Genomic DNA, 19,468 nt, shown 5'->3' on the forward strand with positions numbered 1-19,468 from the left:
GTTTTAAGAAGTTTAAGTTGTGAAATAGTGGTTTTTGGTGTCTTTTTGATGCAAGTTCGGAAAGTACTCATTGTATTGATGAATTTCTACTTGACATCAAGAGCTTAGAATGTTTCAAGAGAGTATGGAAACCAAAGAATCAGTATAAGAAGATATTAACATTATATTTTAGGATCCTTTTGATCATAGTATGGTGTACATCTAATTAAGGGTATTTATGTCATTTCTTATTTTAGTTAACCCTAATACTATAAATAGAATAGGATGAACATTATTTTAGGGGGACAATATTTTTAGGGTAACACTCTTGATGAGTTTGTGGGTTGTATCCCTTATCTCTGCATTGGATCTCTTTTGAATATCTTGAGGTAAGATTATTCACGTATGAGATTAATTCTTATCTCCCTTGAATTTAATCATGTGATTGTTTGTTCAAATTAAAGGATTGCAAATCTATATTTGTTGGTCTCTAGTTTACTTCAATTGTGAGATTATTCTTTCTTTTTTCTCAATCTTCCTTCAATTTCCTTATTATCTCTTGATTCTCTTTATCTTGTATCTAGTTATACATCAATTGGTATCAGAGCAAGGCTAAAGAATTGCTCTTGCTATTCTTAATCCTTGAATTATTTACTTTTTGAAATCTGGAAAACAATCTGTGAAAAAAAAATTGAATCTAGTTGATGTGCTTTGAGAGTTGTTTAATATTGTTCTTTGAGCTACATAGTGTTGTTTCCTAGCCGAAAACCAAAGAATACATGGCTAAGAAAAAAAATAAAAAAATTGAGAAGCCATTGTTAGGATTTGAAGCTTTGAAGAAGAAACTTGAAAATGGGTGTTGTTGATTTGGTGTTTGTTTGAAGAATTTGGTAGTCAAAGCTTGTTGATATAGTTGTGAAAAAGTAATATCTCAAATTTGAATTCATTTAATTGAGTATTGAAGGAGATTGATTCAAAAAAATTGAGTCTCTTCTTGGAGAAGAATATGAACATCTGCAAATTTCAGATTTGCAGAAATAGCCACTATTGGCGAAAATAGCCAACAGAAAAATTGTCACGCCCCGAGAGGGTACCCTAGATGTGACTGGCACTCGAAAGCCATTTCTGACCTTCAAGCGAACCACCTGATTCAGTCACACTATCATTCAATCACATTCACTCAAAGGAGGGTTCAATCATAACATACTATTTACAATATGGGGGCCGAAGGCCAAACATTATCAACTCAACAAACAAGTATAATAGGACTCCTCAAGGTAACAGTCCAACCTCCCCACACTCTAGTCTATGAAGCCTCTATCAAAGTCTAGGAGGTGCCAATGACAAGCCCATGGCTACCAACAATCAAACTAAGGAGACAAAACGAAACTATACAAGGAGCTCAAGATCCTCCGAAAACTAGGAGGACTCACCAAGTAGCTGGAAGTGTGTGGAAAATCAATGGTGCGCCGGTTGATGATCTTTGGTACCTGTCTCTGCATCATGAAACGATGCAGGCCAAATGACGTCAGTACGTGAAATGTACGAGTATGTAAAATGGCCGGATGAACCAAACATCAAGAAAACATCAATATCAACTCAGGATCTCAACTCATATATATATACACAACAACTCACTCAAGTGTCCTAAGTCTAACAAGACATGGTTTAGACAGGACTAACTCATAAGCCACTCAACTCAACTGACTCGGAGCGCTATCAAAACCTAAATGGGAGTTTTTCTTGTCCGACAACCATTACCTATGAGCCAGTGATAGTACAATAATCAAACATTATTGCCACGTCCGTCCATACCTTGCCAGGGCATGAACGCCTCCCTAATCATGGATACCATCGATTAGTCAAGTCCTATGATTTCAGGACAATAAAAATGGGAAACATCCGACTTTAACGGTTCGATCCCACGGGAAGCATCCGTCTTTAATGGTTCCATCCCCACCTATGTTGGCGGCGTAGTTTCTGGGGTTCAAGTATGGACTGTACTCTCACCCGCTTCTGTGCTCGATACTCCTCCCATGACTCCATGCTCATAAAACTCCCTCCAATCATCTCAAACAATCCCTCACGGCTAGTTTCATGTAGAACATTTCCAACTCATCAACTCTATTCTCATTTCAACTCAATTAAGTCACAATGGCACGTCTCATTTAAGACCTCGTCCACTCGTCAATTCTATCCTCCAATCAACTCAATCAAGCCTCATTTAGATAAGCATTTATGACATCTTCTCAAGACTCATCACAACTCTATGGCTTTAGCCCAACAATTCAAGTAGAATAACACATTTAACGAAAATGACTTATACAACATAATCACATGGTTAAAGAGATCAACAAAATATATTAACAAGTCATCTCCATCAACTCATACTAACATGAAGGTTTTAGGAACTCCTAGCTCAACAACATCAACACAAATAGGATCAAATTAATAGGAGACAAAACTCATTCAAACACAAACCATACCAAGAAACTCCATTCTCATGGACCTCTAACCTCAAAGCAAGAGTAGGGCACATGGGTAGACTCATCCCATGTTTTAGATAGCCTTACATACCTTAGTGAAGACTTGAAGAAAACCTTGTTGTTGGGTCTTCAATGGAAAGCTTGGAGTCTTGAAGCTCTTGGAACAATCTCTTGTTGGAAATAGAGAAAAAGAAGAAGAAGAAGAAGAAGAAGAGAGAGGGATTTCTAGGGCTTTTTTTAGAGAGACAGTGAGGCTGAAAATTATGTTCCCAAAATGCTCAAGGATGATACATATATAATTTGTGACAATTCCCAAATTGCCCCTCCTCAAAAGTTCTGAAAATTAGGTTAAAACGCTCCTAGCACGATAGTGGCGTGTCGCGCCATTGCAGCGCCAGGTCGATTACGCCTAAAAACCTGTACATCGGTTAGTGGTGCGCCATGCTAAGGACCAAACTACTGAGGCACATTCTTGGCGCGATAGTGGCGCGTCGCGCCCTTACAGCGCCAAGGCCATATTTTCTGGGTTCTGGAAATTGGCTTGAAAACCCTGCACACCTCATAGTGGTGCGCCGCGCTAGGGGCCAAACTACTGAGGCGTGTTCCTAGCGCGATAGTGGCGCGTCGCGCCATTGTGGCGCCAAGCCCAGTTTTCCAGCAATTGCAACCCAGGCCTATAATTTCTGTCGTGCTAGTTCATCTTAGGATCGTCATATCTTTTGACTCCGAACTCCAAAAATTACCTTCTTGGTGGCGTTGGAAAGAAGAATCAACGACCTTTAATTTAATAGGTCGTAGGCCACCCAAATTATCGTCTTCCAAAAGATAGGGTCATTAGAAGTCGACCCCTTTAAACAAACTCATTGTAAAACTTAACCACGACGAACCTTTTGGACTTAATTGGTCCTAGGGGTCCTTTGTGACCCCACATCAGCTCCAACACTCTGCAATCACTCAGGGACTCATCTTAACTCAAGCATATACTTCACAATAATTGAGTTAGACCTTACACGTATACAAGAAAGGTCCGAATCTTAGGAATTTTTTTTGAGGGGTGTTACATTATCTCCCCCTTGGGATCATTCGTCCTCGAATGACGAGTAACCAAGAATGGACTCGGGGTACAAATCACAATCAGAATTCAGTCAATCAACCAATTAATTTCTCAAACTAATTACCAATCAAACTCATAATGCGCAAACAAATTCAAGTCAGGGAAATAGACATTACCTTCAACATTCTCGTCGGTAGGCACGAATAGATGTGGATATTTAGATTTCATGGCTTCCTCCACTTTCCATGTGGCTTCCTCAACAAATTGGTTTCTCCACAGGACCTTGACTGAGGCGATCTCTTTGTTCCTTAACTTGTGAATTTGGCAATCAAGAATTTAGACCGGAACCTCTTCATAGGATAAGCTATCCTTAACTCCAATACTATCAATGAGGACTACCAACGAAGGATCGCCTAAGCACTTCTTCAACATCGAAATGTGGAATACCGGATGAATAAAAGCTAACTCCAAGGGTAACTCCAACTCATAGGCGACACTCCCAATCCGCCTCGCAATCTGGTAAGGACCAATATATCGAGGACTAAGCTTCCCCTTTCTTCCGAACCTCATGACGCCCTTCATGGGTGACACTTTCAAGTACACCCAATCACCCACCTCAAACTCTAAGTCCCTCCTCCTCACGTCGGTGTAAGATTTTTGGTGGCTTTGGGCTGTCTTTAGTCCACCTTGAATAACTCTCACCTTCTCCATGGCTTGGTGAACAAAATCAGGCCCAATCAACTCGACTTCACCCACCTCAAACCACCCAATAGGTGATCTACACCTCCTCCCATACAAAGCTTCATAAGAAGCTATTTGAATGCTTGCATGATAGCTATTATTATATGCAAACTCTATGAGAGGTAAGTGATCGTCCCAATTTCCTTTGAAGTCAAGCACACAAGCTCTCAACATATCCTCCAACGTTTGAATGGTGCGCTCTGCTTGGCCATCCATCTGGGGATGAAAGGCCGTACTAAGGTTCACCTTTGAACCCAGTCCCTTCTGAAAAGATCTCTAGAATTAGGAAGTGAATTGAGCTCCTCTGTCTGAGATGATAGACAAGGGGACCCCATGCAATCTGATGACCTCCTGAATATATAACCTTGCATAATCTTTTGCGGTGTCAGTAGTCTTAACTGCCAAGAAGTGAGCTGATTTCGTCATTCTATCCACAATCACCCAAATTGAATCATGTTGTTTTCGGGACCTCGGAAAACCCGTAACAAAGTCCATGTTGATCATCTCCAATTTCAATTCCAGAATCTCTATATTTTGAGCCAAGACACATAGTCGTTGATGCTCAACTTTCACCTGTTGGCAATTCGGGCACTTGGAAATGAATTTCGCAATATCTCTCTTCATCCCACTCCACCAATAGATTTCCCTCAAGTCATGGTACATTTTTGTAGAGCCCAGATGAATAGAGTACCTGGAACTATATGCTTCGGCCATAATCCTTTCTCGAACATCATCGACATCAGGTACACACAATCTATTTTGGTACCTCAACACACCATCTCCCCCTTTGGTAAAAACCATTACCTCTTGTTTGTGAACAACCCCCTTCAATTAGAGAAGGATGGGGTATTGGTCTTGTTTCTCCTTTACCTCTGCCACAAGTGAGGATGTAGACCCATCCTGAACAGTAACTCCACCTTCATTGTTCTCTTCCAGATGAACTCCCAATCGGGCTAATCTATGTACCTCCTTTGCCAATTCCCTCCTTCCCTCCTCTATATGGGTAGTGCTACCCATAGACAACCTGCTAAGAGCATCAGCAACAATATTAGCTTTACCTGGGTGGTAGAGAATGCTCATATCATAGTCTTTGAGTAGTTCGAGCCATCTCCTTTACCTCAGGTTGAGTTCCTTCTGGCTAAAGACGTATTGTAAGCTTTTGTGATCGGTGAACATATCAACATGCACTCCGTACAAGTAGTGGCGCCAAATTTTAAGTGCAAACACCACAACTGCCAGCTCAAGGTCATGAGTTGGGTAGTTCATCTTATGAACCTTAAGCTGCCTTGAAGCATAGGCTATCACCTTTCCCCTCTGCATCAGCACACAGCCCAACCCAATTCTAGATGCATCACAATAGATCACAAAACCCTCTGTTCCATCAGGCAAAGTCAAGACAGGAGCAGTGGTTAGCTTGGTCTTCAATTTCTGGAAACTTTCCTCACAAGTATCGGACCATTAGAACTTAGCCTTCTTTTGGGTCAACTTAGTCAATGGTGATGATATGGATGAGAATCCCTCTACAAACCTTCGATAATATCCGGCCAAACCCAAGAAACTCCTTATCTCTGTTGGGGATATGGGTTTGGGCCAATTCTTCACTACCTCAATTTTCTGAGCATCAACCCGAATACCATCTCCAGATACAATGTGGCCTAAGAAGGCCACTGATGCAAGCTAAATTTCACATTTAGAGAACTTTGCATATAATACCTGGTCTCTCAAAGTTTGTAAAACGACTCTAAGATAATAGGCGTGTTCCTCTTCGTTCTTGGAGTAGACCAGAATATCATTTATAAATACAATCACAAACATATTAAGATATGATTTAAACACTCGGTTCATAAGATCCATGAAAGCTGCAGGGGCATTTGTCAACCCAAAGGACATGACCAAAAATTCAAAGTGGTCATAACAAGTCCAAAAAACGGTCTTCGGAATATCACACTCCCTCACCTTCAACTGATGGTAGCCGGATCTCAGGTCTATCTTTGAGAAGCAAGTGGCACCCTATAGTTGGTTGAATAAGTTATCTATTCTAGGGAGAGGGTACTTATTCTTTATGGTGACCTTGTTTAGCTGCTTGTAATCGATGCACATTCTAAGAGACCCATCTTTCTTTCGCACAAATAGGATGGGAGCACCCCATGGTGAGACGCTCGGCCTAATGAATCCCTTATCTAACAAGTCTTTCAACTGTTCCTTCAACTCCTTCAATTCAGCCGGAGCCATTCTATAGGGAGGGATTAAGATAGGCTGGGTATAAGGAAGAACATCAATCCCAAAGTAGATCTCCCTATCAGGAGGGACTCCAAGTAGATCTTTAGGAAAGACATCCGGAAACTCGTTGATAATCGGAACCGACTCAAGGGATGGAGACTCAATACTGTCATCTTTCACTCGAACAAGGTGATAAATACACCCTTTTTAAATTAGCTTCCTGGCCCTAAGGTATGAAATAAACTTACCCTTAGGCACAACAGGACTACCCTTCCACTCTATGACAGCCTCATTCGAGAATTTGAATGTGACACTCTGAGTTCTATAATCAATAGAGGCATAACAGACATAAAGCCAGTCCATGCCAAGGATCACATCAAAATCAACCATGTCCAACTCAACCAAGTCAGCCAAGGTATCCCTGTGATGAATTGATACAGTGCAACCTCTATAGACTCTCTCAGCTAAGACAGAATCACCGATAGGAGTAGCTACGCAAAAAGGCTCACGAAGATATTCAGGAACTTTATTGAATTTACTATCCACATAAGGAGTCACAAAAGATAGGGTGGCACCCGGATCCATCAATACATAACAATAAAGAGAAGAGACTCATATCATACCCGTCATGATATTTGGAGAGTTCTCCTGATCTTGACGACTACCCATGGCATATAGACAGTTTGTACCTCCACTCATACCTGAAGTAGTGCCCCTTTGATTACCTCTAGCTGGCGGTGCGGTGGTAGAATGCTGGACTCTATTTCCCCCTATTGGACACTCCCTATGGAAATGGTCCATTTGGCCGCATTTATAACAACCAACCCTTCCCGCTCTGCATTCTCCCAAGTGGAGCCTACCACACTTGCCGCATGGTGGCTTCCCTCTCGAGCCTTGACTTACGCTAGCCTGGGATTGAGAACCCTGGGGTCTGAGATTTTGGTAACTCTGTCCCTGCCAATCATACTTGTTCTGTGGCATAGATGCGCTGGCGGTGGATGAGGCATAGTTGGAAGGCCTCTTCTGGAAGAAGGACATGTTGCTCTTGTTTTGCCTTTATTCATTCTCATGGTCCGCTGATTTTACCTTCTTGCTCAGATGCTCCTCTCTATCTTTTCTCTTCTCATCCTCGACCTGTTGAGCATACACTATTAATCTGGAAATATCCATATCTGAGATCAACAATACTGCTTTGCATTCCTTCTTCACATGCCTCCCTAATCCGGAGATGAACTTCCTCATCTTTGACCTCACATCTGGGATCATTTCTAGAGCATACCTGGACAGCTAGATGAACTTCAGGCCATACTCTTTAACTGTCATACCCTCCTATTTCAGATTCACAAATTCCTCCACTTTCGCTTCCCTCAATTCTCGGGGAAAGAAGTGGTCAAGAAAGGCTCCCTCAAATTCATCCCACCTAGTAGGTTCATCATCCTCACCCCTACCTTGCTCCTATTGGTTATACCAGATGTTTTCCATATCCTTGAGTTGATAAGACACCAACTCAACCCCCTAAATTTTCATAGCATGCATAGCTTTCAGAATTTTCCATATCTCATCAATAAAGTTTTGGGGGTCTTAATCAACCCTAGAACCCTTGAATGCTGATGGATTCATCCTCAAAAAGTCTCTAATTCTAGTGGCAGCAGACTGCTCTTGGGAACTAGAGCTAAGAGTCGGCGAGCTCTGGTTAGCATTCCGGGCAGCCATTAATTGCGTGAGCATTGCAATCGCCCCACGAAACTCTGTCTCTGATGTGGGTACAGGCGGAGTAGCAGGCACCTGGGGTGCCTCCGCATATCTCACAGGTCGGCCTCTAGCCCTTGCTGGACGTACCTTTGATTGGGGCATCTCGGCGTTATAAACATTTCTCTAGCTAGCCGTGCGTTTAAGAGGCATTTATCTGTAATGTATAAACGCACGAATTAGGAAGGAGTTTTATAGAGTTTAACTCTATCGCACGAATTCCAGAGTATGAAAGAAGTGAAATAATTCCTAATGTCTTATAGCCTCTTGATTATAAGTGTGGTGCACAACACACCCATAAGCAAGACTCTACTAGACACAACTTCAATGACTCCCTAGGACACTTGAACTCTGTGCTCTGATACCATGTTTATCACGCCCCAGGAGGGTACCCTAGATGTGACCGACACTCGAAAGTCATTTCTGACCTTTAAGCGAACCACCTGATTCAGTCACACTATCATTCAATCACATTCACTCAAAAGAGGGTTCAATCATAACATACTATTTATAATATGGGGGCCGGAGGCCAAATATTATCAACTCAACAAACAAGTATAATAGGACTCCTCAAGGTAACAGTCCAACCTCCCCACACTCTAGTCTATGAAGCCTCTATCAAAGTCTAGGAGGTGCCAATGACAAGCCCATGGCTACCAACAATCAAAATAAGGAGACAAAACGAAACTATACAGGGAGCTCAAGATCCTCTGAAAACTAAGAGGACTCACCAAGTAGCTGGAAGTGTGTGGAAAATCAATGGTGCGCCGGTTGATGATCTTTGGTACCTGTCTCTGCATCATGAAACGATGCAGGCCAAATGACGTCAGTACGTGAAATGTACGAGTATGTAAAATGGCTGGATGAACCAAACATCAAGAAAACATCAATATCAACTCAGGATCTCAACTCATATATATATACACAACAACTCACTCAAGTGTCCTAAATCTAACAAGACATGGTTTAGACAGGACTAACTCATAAGCCACTCAACTCAACTGACTCGGAGCGCTATCAAAACCTAAATGGGAGTTTTTCTTGTCCGACAACCATTACCTATGAGCCAGTGATAGTACAATAATCAAACATTATTGCCACGTCCGTCCATACCTTTCCAGGGCATGAACGCCTCCCTAATCATGGATACCATCGATTAGTCAAGTCCTATGATTTCAGTACAATAAAAATAAGAAATATCCGACTTTAACGGTTCGATCCCACGGGAAGCATCCGACTTTAACGGTTCCATCCCTACCTACATTGGCGGCGTAGTTTCTGGGGTTCGAGTATGGACTGTACTCTCACCCGCTTCGGTGCTCGATACTCCTCCCATGACTCCATGCTCATAAAACTCCCTCCAATCATCTCAAACAAGCCCTCATGGCTAGTTTCATGTAGAATATTTCCAACTCGTCAATTCTATCCTCTAATCAACTCAATCAAGCCTCATTTAGATACGCATTTATAACATCTCCTCAAGACTCATCACAACTCTATGGCTTTAGCCCAATAATTCAAGTAGAATAACACATTTAAGGAAAATGACTTATACAACATAATCACATGGTTAAAGAGATCAACAAAACATATTAACAAGTCATCTCCATCAACTCATACTAACATGAAGGTTTTAGGAACTCTTAGCTCAACAACATCAACACAAATAGGATCAAATTAATTGGAGACAAAACTCATTCAAACACAAACCATACCAAGAAACTCCATTCTCATGGACCTCTAACCTCAAAGCAAGAGTAGGGCACATGGGTGGACTCATCCCATGTTTTAGATAGCCTTACATATCTTAGTGAAGACTTGAAGAAAAACTTGTTGTTGGGTCTTCAATGGAAATCTTGAAGTCTTGAAGTTCTTGGAACAATCTCTTGTTGGAAATGGAGAAGAAGAAGAAGAAGAAGAAGAAGAAGAAAAAGAGAGAGGGATTTCTAGGGCTTTTTTAGAGAGAGAGTGAGGCTGAAAATTATGTTCCCAAAAGGCTCAAGGATGATACATATATAATTTGGGACAATTCTCAAATTGCCCCTCCTCAAAAGTTTTGAAAATTAGGCTAAAACGCGCCTAGCGCGATAGTGGCGTGTCGCGCCATTGCAGCGCTAGGTCGATTACGCCTAAAAACCTGCACATTGGTTAGTGGCGCGCCGCGCTAAGGACCAAACTACTGAGGCACATTCTTGGCGCGATAGTGGCACGTCGTGCCCTTACAGCGCCAAGGCCATATTTTCTGGGTTCTGGAAATTGGCTTGAAAACCCTGCACACCTCATAGTGGCGCGCCATGCCAGGGGCCAAACTACTGAGGTATATTCCTGGCGCGATAGTGGCGCATCGCGCCACTGTGGCGCCAAGCCCAGTTTTCCAGCAATTGCAACCCAGGCCTATAATTTCTGTCGTGGTAGTTCGTCTTAGGATCATCATATCTTTTGACTCCAAACTCCAAAAATTACCTTCTTGATGGCGTTGGAAAGAAAACTCAATGACCTTTAATTTAATAGATCGTGGGCCACCCAGATTGTCGTCTTCTAAAAGATAAGGTTATTAGAAGTCGACCTCTTTAAACGAACTCATCCTAAAACTTAGCCACGATGAACCTTTTGGACGTAACTTGGTCCTAGGGGCCTCTGTGACCCCACATCAACTCTAGCACTCTGCAATCACTCAGGGACTCATCTTAACTCAAGCATATACTTCACAATAATTGAGTTAGACCCTACACGTATACAAGAAAGGTCCGAATCTTAGGGAAAATTTTTGAGGGGTGTTACAAAAATCTTGATCACATATTTTGAATTTCATTTCAAATCTAGCCTTTCCTTGCTTGTTGTTCTTATTCTTCTTTTGTATTTCTTAGCTAGATTACTATTAGTATTATTTCATACTAGTGTTATCTAGTTTTTTGTCTGTAGTTTTATTTCATGCTAGTTTATTTCGTATTTTTCTCTTTTAGTTTCATTGTGTGTTTCTTTCATTCCTAATCCGTTAGTGTGTTTTGTGGTTCTTTGTTTGTGACATAAACTCCATTCCAAATCGATACTTGAAGGCTTGCTTTGAGCTTATTTGAGATTGTTGAACTCTGAAGAGATTAAGAAATACCCTAAAGTGGAGTGATCATTTGAGTGTGGTCCTAAAAGCCTATGACCTTTGAGTGTATACACGAGTGAAAAGAAAATTGAGTGCAATCTTTTGAGTGATACACGTGAGGAAGTGACTTGTGAGGTCCATTATTTTACTAACCACTTTTCTTATCTTAATTATGTCTTACACAGGTTCAAAAAGTTACAAGAAAGGTTTGGATGACTCTACTTCTTGTAGAAATCATCGTAAAATATTCTATGATAATTATAGAAGTGTTTCTCTAAGACGAAGAGTGCATGAGCCTAATGAAAGTTTGGCGAAATTTGAAGTCATTGTTGAGAGATATGAGAGTTATGACACTTTTGATTGCACCTTAGGTGTAGATAAATTGTGTTATACCAACTTCATTGATCCATCTTTGGTTGAGTGGTTGGAAATACCTTGTCATTGAAAAAGTTCACCATATAAATTTGGTGGAAGGTTGATTGACAAAGAGGTGAAGATCACTGTTTATCATGGGAGCTATCAAGGGGGAATTTGGTGTGATGTTTATCCTTTGTCCACTTGTTTGGTGTGTTTAGGGAATCCTTGGTTCAAACGTAATAAATTTTGATTTAATAGGAATTTGAAAAAGTTTGTTGTTGTAGATTAGATGAAATGAAAGCGTGTCTTAACTCCTATGGCTATTAAGAGATCTTTAGCAACAAATAAGGAAGTCAAGAAAGTGGAAGTGGAGACTACTAACTTGAAAATTGATGTACAAAGTCAATTCAATAATTCAAGTAGAGTCTTTGAAACTTCTAGTGATGCCAAATTGAAAGTTGAAGTGAAGAGTCATCCCACTGACTCAAAGGGAATTCTTGGATTCTATTGCACTCTTAATGAAATAAATGAGAGAAAGAAAGAGAGGAGTAAGAGAGTGAATAGTGGCAACTCAAAAGATGAAAAAGAAAAGGATATTGTGAATGAAGTGGAGGAGTGGAGACAAGCACAAAAGAAAAGAGAGTTGAAAAATGAAAGTGGGTTGTCACGAGAAGAAAAGAAGAAAAGTGAGACAAATGAGAGGAAACAAGATAAGATAAGAGAAAAATAAGAGAGTGTGAGTGAGAGATTTTTTTATTCTAACTTTAACCTTTTAAATTCTTGTTCTCCTAGTGTTTTCACTTCTTTTGTAGGTATTCTTGAAGAAGAGCACAAGAAGAATGGCTTAACATGGAAAGAAATTCAAGAATTGAATGAAGCAAGTAAAGTTGGAAATACTTCTTCAAGTGAGCAAGTGAATTTAATTTTTAAAAATCAAGGTATAGAAGGTTCTTTAAGTGCTCATCAAAGTAGATAGACTAATCATAACTCTCTTGTAACTTCAAATGAGCTTGATAGTGGCTTGAGTGTGAAGATTAGACCATATTTTGGTGAGGTTGATGATTCTTTACATTGTGTTAATATGCAAATGGAGGATGGCCATACACTAGTTGAATATGATTGTGGAGCTAAAATTGTTAGTGATTGTGAGCTTAAAAGTTTTCAAGCTAGGGCTATGTAAGGTATTTCATTGAATTCTTGTGATAAAGATGAATTTATTTCTTCTTTAGCTACTAGAAACACTAAAAATGTGATTGATGATGAATCTCTCTTTGCAAGTGAATTTGATTGTAATAATTATTTATCTTGTACGGACATGGATATGCTTTGTGGTAGTACTCTTGCAATGGAGCAGGGAGAGTGTGATGACATTCTTTTTGAGCCTAAGAATTGTCAAAATTTTAAAATATTTGACAATCCTTTCTTTGGTGAAAATATTCAAGAAAGTTTTCTTGTTGATTTGTGTCACTTAATGAAAGTGGTGATTCACAATTTAAAGAGTGCATGACTTGTGAAAATAATTTATGTGGCTTACTTGATGGTGCTAATTGTTTGGATGTTAGCAAGCTAACTCTCAAAATATTTATTGAAAGCACATCTTGTGTTGAAAAGTCCTCTAAAGTTGAAGAATGTCTTTTGAAAAATGAGAAAAGCACGAGAGAAAATAGTAGTAAATTGATAAATGCTAATCTGTGTGTCAATTCATTCACTTACTCTAGTCTTACTTTCGAGGATAGACTTTGGGTAGAATTTTTGAATGCTTCTAAAAATAAAAATAAACATGATCCATTTGAAGCATTGTCAAATATCTATGGGTGTAAATGTGATAATTCTTCTTTTGATGAATTTACTAACCTTCTTGATTTATTTGTGAAACAACATCAGAAGAGGATCTACAAAGAGGTAGGATACTTGGGAGCATCTTCTTGGATTACAAAAAAGTTTGAGGTATCATTGTCTTCTAAATCCAAGAATGATTTATTTGAATGACTAGTACTTATATTTGGAGTTTCTAAAGCCACGAAGGTAAATTGTGAATTGAGGTACTACTTGGTCCAAATTGTTGAAGAAACTAGTTTTGACTTGAAAGTTCTACTATTTAGAATTGTTGGTTTCTTTAAGCTTTTTTATGATTGTGGTATACTTTTGAGTCAAGTTCTTGATATTTTGCTTGAAAAGTTGATTTTTATGGAATTTCATGATTCTTGGCTCTATTATAAAAGTGTGCATTTTAGGAAGTGGTATGTAATTTGTTTGGGAGCTAATTTTTTGATTTTGATACTTATTCCCTTCTATGTTTTGCAAGGTTCGAAATTGAGGTAGAATTCTTTTCAAGAAGGGGAGAATAATGCAAGTTCGGGAAGTACTCATTGTATGGATGGATTTCTACTTGACATCAAGAGCTTAGAATGTTTCAAGAGAGTATGGAAACCAAAGAATCAATATAAGAAGATATTAACATTATATTTTAGTATCCTTTTGATCATAGTATGGTGTATATGTTTGAAGGTTTCATTGAGTCCGAAACATAGATTTTAGTGGGATAGCATATGTGATTTGTGCACACGGGATTCTGAACAAATCCCAAAAGCCCTTTGGAGTATGTTGTGATTAGTTTTGTGCTGCTGCGTTTTTGATGTTGTGGCCCGCGATCACGTGGGTTGGTTGCAAAAGCCAAATTTGCATTAGCGAGAATCCATCATGAAAGTAAGGGCCAGTGGGATTTTTTGTGGATTGCTAAAACGACTAGAAGTCGCGATTGCGACTATCGTGAAAGGGACCCTAGGTCACAAAAGCAAGACTTGAGAGGGCTTTGTCGGGGTTTAACCTCATTTCCTCCATTTTTTGGGTTTGGGGACGAACCTTGAGGCAATTTTTGAAGGTTTTTTGCTGTGTATTGATTGGATAAGTATTTCTGACCCTAAAACATCAATTCCCCATTATCGAATGTGATTTTAACATAAAAAATGAGATTTTGATTGGAAAATTTGAGGTTTTCAAGAACTTGAGTTTTCAAATGAAAATGATGATTATGAGTTGAATTCAACTCTATTTTTGAAATGGTTTACATTAATGATTCCAAATGCCTTGAGGAATATTTTCATGTATTAATTTTTAGATTTAAACTTTGTTTCTGAAATTGAATTATATAGTCGTTTTGACCCTTTTATCTGAATTTTATGAAATTAGTGTCATTAGTTTCAGAATCTTATTGTGAATCATTATTTAATTAGATTATGGTATTTCTGATACTATTCAGAAGGGGAAGGCTCAAGTGGTTGATTGATTATGATTTGATTAAGGCAAGTAAACTTCTAAAACTCCGTTAAATCTTGTAAAATTCTTGAATTTCCTTTGTTTTGTGTGTTGGAGAATAATGGGAATGAGGTTGTAGGTTGATTTCTTACATGAATTAACCTAAATCATTAGACGTGGGGTAATAAAAAGGCAATGCTAATCTGACAGTGTGAAATGCATTGATCTTGATATGGATGTGTATTATATAAAATGCTTTGATAGTTTTATTGTGATTGTAAGCTTCTTGAGTTTGTCATTCCTCATTATTGTGTGGACATGCCGATTGTATTTTGTTATTGAACATTGTGATAAGATGGACATATTATTATGCCGAGGTCATTTCCGATGAGATTGTGATGTCGAGGTCATTTCCGATGAGATTGTGATACCGATGTCATTTTCAACAAGTGTGTTATACCGAGGTCATTTCCGATAAAGGTGTGATGTTGAGGTCATTTTCGGTGAGAGTGTGATATTAAGGTCATTTCTGATGGGTATGTGATACCGAGGTCATTTCTGATGAAAGTGTGATGCCTAGGTCATTACTGGTGATTATGACTGATGCTCTACTATTGATTGTGCATGAGCATCCATAAGACTCTGGAAGTTGGAAATGCCAAAATAAAGGATTGCTGCAGAAAAAGTTGTAGAAAGTGGTCTAGTGTAGGCTACTACGAGTCATAGGGAGGCAATCGTAGAAGGTTGGACACCTTGGAAAAATTGAGTTTTTTGAGATGAGTCAAGTGACGCCTCGTAGGATGTTTGACGAGCCATAGAAAGGGTTTGAGGAATGAAAAATTCATAAGTATGAACCCACTGTATAAGGAGTTTCTAAGGACAGTAGAAGTTCCTACGACCTGTAGGAAGGACCCGTAGATAGGGCTGTTTATAGGGCTGATTAGGCGGATAGTTTCACTTAACGGTTTGGCCTATTGAATATCAATTTTTAAATTTATTAATCCACTAGCCAACCTATAAGATATCGGTTGGTTCGGTAACGGATTAATAATTATCGAATGGTTATCGTACGATGTATCAGTTAACCTCTAATTAATTTTTATGGTACATTTTTTTCGATGAATGCACCTTATAAAAAAGGACTTCTTTTTACTATTTTAAATGAAGTGAGACAGTGGCTTCTTTACACCTTTACCTCTTTTAAACTTTAGTGCTTTTCTGAGTTTGCTAACTTGCTCTATATTCTTGAAGGCAAATTATATAATTATAAAAAAGAAAATAAGTTTTCCTGGCTTTACGGATTTAGGCTTTTAGAGTTAGGACTAACAAAGGAAAAATATATAATTACTTTTATATATTAGGTACAATATTAGATAAGGCTAATATACCTAAAATAAAAGTGTATGTATGGTAATTCTTAACAAGTTAATGATTTACCGGATAAGAAAATTGAATAATAGGCCTCCACACCAATAAGACATTAATTATAAAATTTATTCCATTACCCAACTAGTTATTCGATAACCAAATACCAATAAGGCAATTTTTTGGTTGGTTTATCAAGTACGGTTCAGTTTTGAACACCCCTACCAATAGAGGAGGTTTAGAAACTTGGATTCTGAGTTTTTGAAAGGTTGGTAGGATGAGATGGTCTTACGATCTGTAGGATCTTTGACGGACCATAGACCAGGGTCGTAAGTTGGGTCTTGAGATTGGGAAATTTGGCTAAGTGTTGGGATGATTGACAAACCCATTCGACAATCCATAGACCCAAGTCGTAGGGTCAATGTGCAATTCCAGTAGCTCAAGTTTTGGTGCACTAAGTTCTACGATAGGTCCTACCACCCGTAACAGCTTCTACTACCAGTAAACTTTGGTCGTAGGCCAGAACTCAGAGACCTTGATTTAAAGGTCCGATTCTACGACCTTGATCCTATGATCCGTAAAAGGACCTATGACCCATAGATCCCAATCATAGGTCCCTTCTGGTAGAATTTAATGAAGCCTATTTTCGGTACTCGTCTTATTTCCATCCCACCGTATTGTATGGCCCCCACAGAGCTCAAGGAGCTCAATGTTCAGCTTTATTATCTCTTGGATAAGGGATTTATTCGGCTTAGTGTATCGCTTTGGGGTTCCCCAGTCCTGTTCGTTAAGAAAAAGGACGGTACTATGTTGATACGCATCGATTACAAGTAGTTGAACAGGGTGATGGTGAAGAATCATTACCCCATCCCTACGATTGATGACCTATTCGACCAGCTTTAGGGTATCGTGGTGTTTTATAAGATCGATTTGAGATTTGCCTACCACCAATTGAGGATTAGGGCAGTGGACATCCCTATGAACGCATTTATGATTTGTTACGACCACTATGAGTTCCTAGTGATGTCTTTTGTGTTGACTAACAACCCTGCCGCATTTATGAACTTGATGAACTGGGTGTTTAGTCTATACTTGGACTCATTTGTCATAGTCTTCATTGATGACATTCTGGTATACTCGTGGAGGCGGGAGGAGCATGAGCAGCATTAGAGAGTAGTGCTCCGGACTTTGAGAGATCAGTGGCTTTATGTCAAGTTCTCAAAGTGCGAGTTTTGGCTTGAATCCTTAGCTTTATTAGGGCACGTGATGTCCAAGGATAGTATTATGGTGGATCCAACGAAGATTGAGGCAATTCATGATTGGTGGAAGGCCCACCTCTGTGACTGAGATTCGTAGCTTCGTTAGATTGGCAGGGTATTACAGGTGCTTTGTTGAGAGGTTTTCTGCTAAACATCACCTATGACTTGATTGACTCACCAGGATGTCCCATTTGTGTTGTCAGAGGAGTGTGAGAGGAGTTTTCTAAGGCTTAAGGAGTTGCTTACAACCGCTCCTATATTGACTCTTCCAGTTGAGGGTGAGGGATCACCATTTATTATGACATATTTAACATTGGTTTGGGTTGTGTACTGATGCAGCATGGTCGGGTTAGTGCTTATAGGTTGAGGTAGCTCAAGCTGCACGAGCGCAACTACCACACTCATGACTTGGAATTGGCGGTGAAAGTTTTTGTGCAAAAATTTGGAGGCACACTACCTACTTGGAGTTTGATGTGAGATTTACACTAATCACAGGAGCCTTCAGTACATTATACTACTTACAATAGACTAGAGGCATCGAGGATGTGCTCATTTTCCTATACTTGTTTGGTCAGAAAGAGAGTTCCCGACCCTTTCTATATTGATTTGACTATTTATCTTCCGTTACCACAATGGAATGGACTTTTGATAATCGGATATGTAGATTGATATCTATATTGATATAAGACCTAGATCGGGACTAGAAAGGTATATAGGGGCATTTCTGATCCCCCCATTGCGATCCCAAAAATGAACATAGGTCTTACTTCCTGGCCATGACTAGAAATAGGTGTATATATCTTAGTATGAGGCACTTTGCACTGAGGGTACTACTAGTTTTATTGCATAACTGTCATTTATATATGCATTGCCTATCACCAACATATTTGTTTGTACCTATCGGTAGTATGGGATGCCGTACCAGTTTACCTATTTCTGAGTGAACCTCCTGGGAATACAAGGGCTTGGGAGATATTGTCTGAATATTTGTGAACTCATTGAAGTATAAAGGGTGGTCTCTTGTTTGAAGGTAGTTACTACCCTTGTTCTTATTTATCTAACCTTTTTGTATAGGTATTTAGTTGATATGGTCCCTTGGGCCCTTTATGTGATATTTGTGTTTACTTCTGTTAGTAGGTTGTCACTTAGTTGTCTTCCTTCATAGAGTGTTGTCATGTTTAGGTTTTGGGCTGGCGCCACCAGGTACGTCCTTTGGTTCCTCATTTGTTTCCTATCTTCTCCCTTCTTTATATCAAATATTTCTTATTTCAAGCCTCCGTATTATTCTTGTTAGTGACTTGTGATATATATTCCCTGCTTATATGTTCTTTATACTTACTTTACCTTCGGAGCTCAATCGGTCGATGCCTACTGAGTGTCACTTGTTGGTACTCATACTATACTTCTGCATCCTGCAGATCATAGTATGGGTTTTCTTTGCTGATTTGGATATCGTGCAGAGAAGCTCAGGGATTTTGAGACTTGGGTGAGCTCTTGGTGTTCAGAGTTTCCTATCTCCCTCTATTTTGGCTTAGACTAGTCTTTATGTTGTATTTGGAGATAGTCTGTATTACTATTATTATCATTGCCTTTGTATAAACCTTGTACTTCCTTATTAGGTTTAGTAGCTCGACTACCGACTGATACCAAGTCTTGGGGTTATCTTTTTGTATTGCTCTTATTCTTCATTTCTTCTTCTTCTTGCTGTTTTTGTTGTTATTATTTTTATTACTAGTATTACTATTACTATTGTTGCTATTACTATTATTACTATTGCTATTGCTATTACTATTACTACTATTACTATTACTATTACTATTACTATTATTATTATTATTATTATTATTATTATTATTATTATTATTATTATTATTATTATTATTATTATTATTATTATTATTACTAT

The sequence above is a fragment of the Solanum dulcamara genome, chromosome 10, assembly GCF_947179165.1.
Source record: "Solanum dulcamara chromosome 10, daSolDulc1.2, whole genome shotgun sequence".
NCBI lineage: Eukaryota > Viridiplantae > Streptophyta > Magnoliopsida > Solanales > Solanaceae > Solanum > Solanum dulcamara.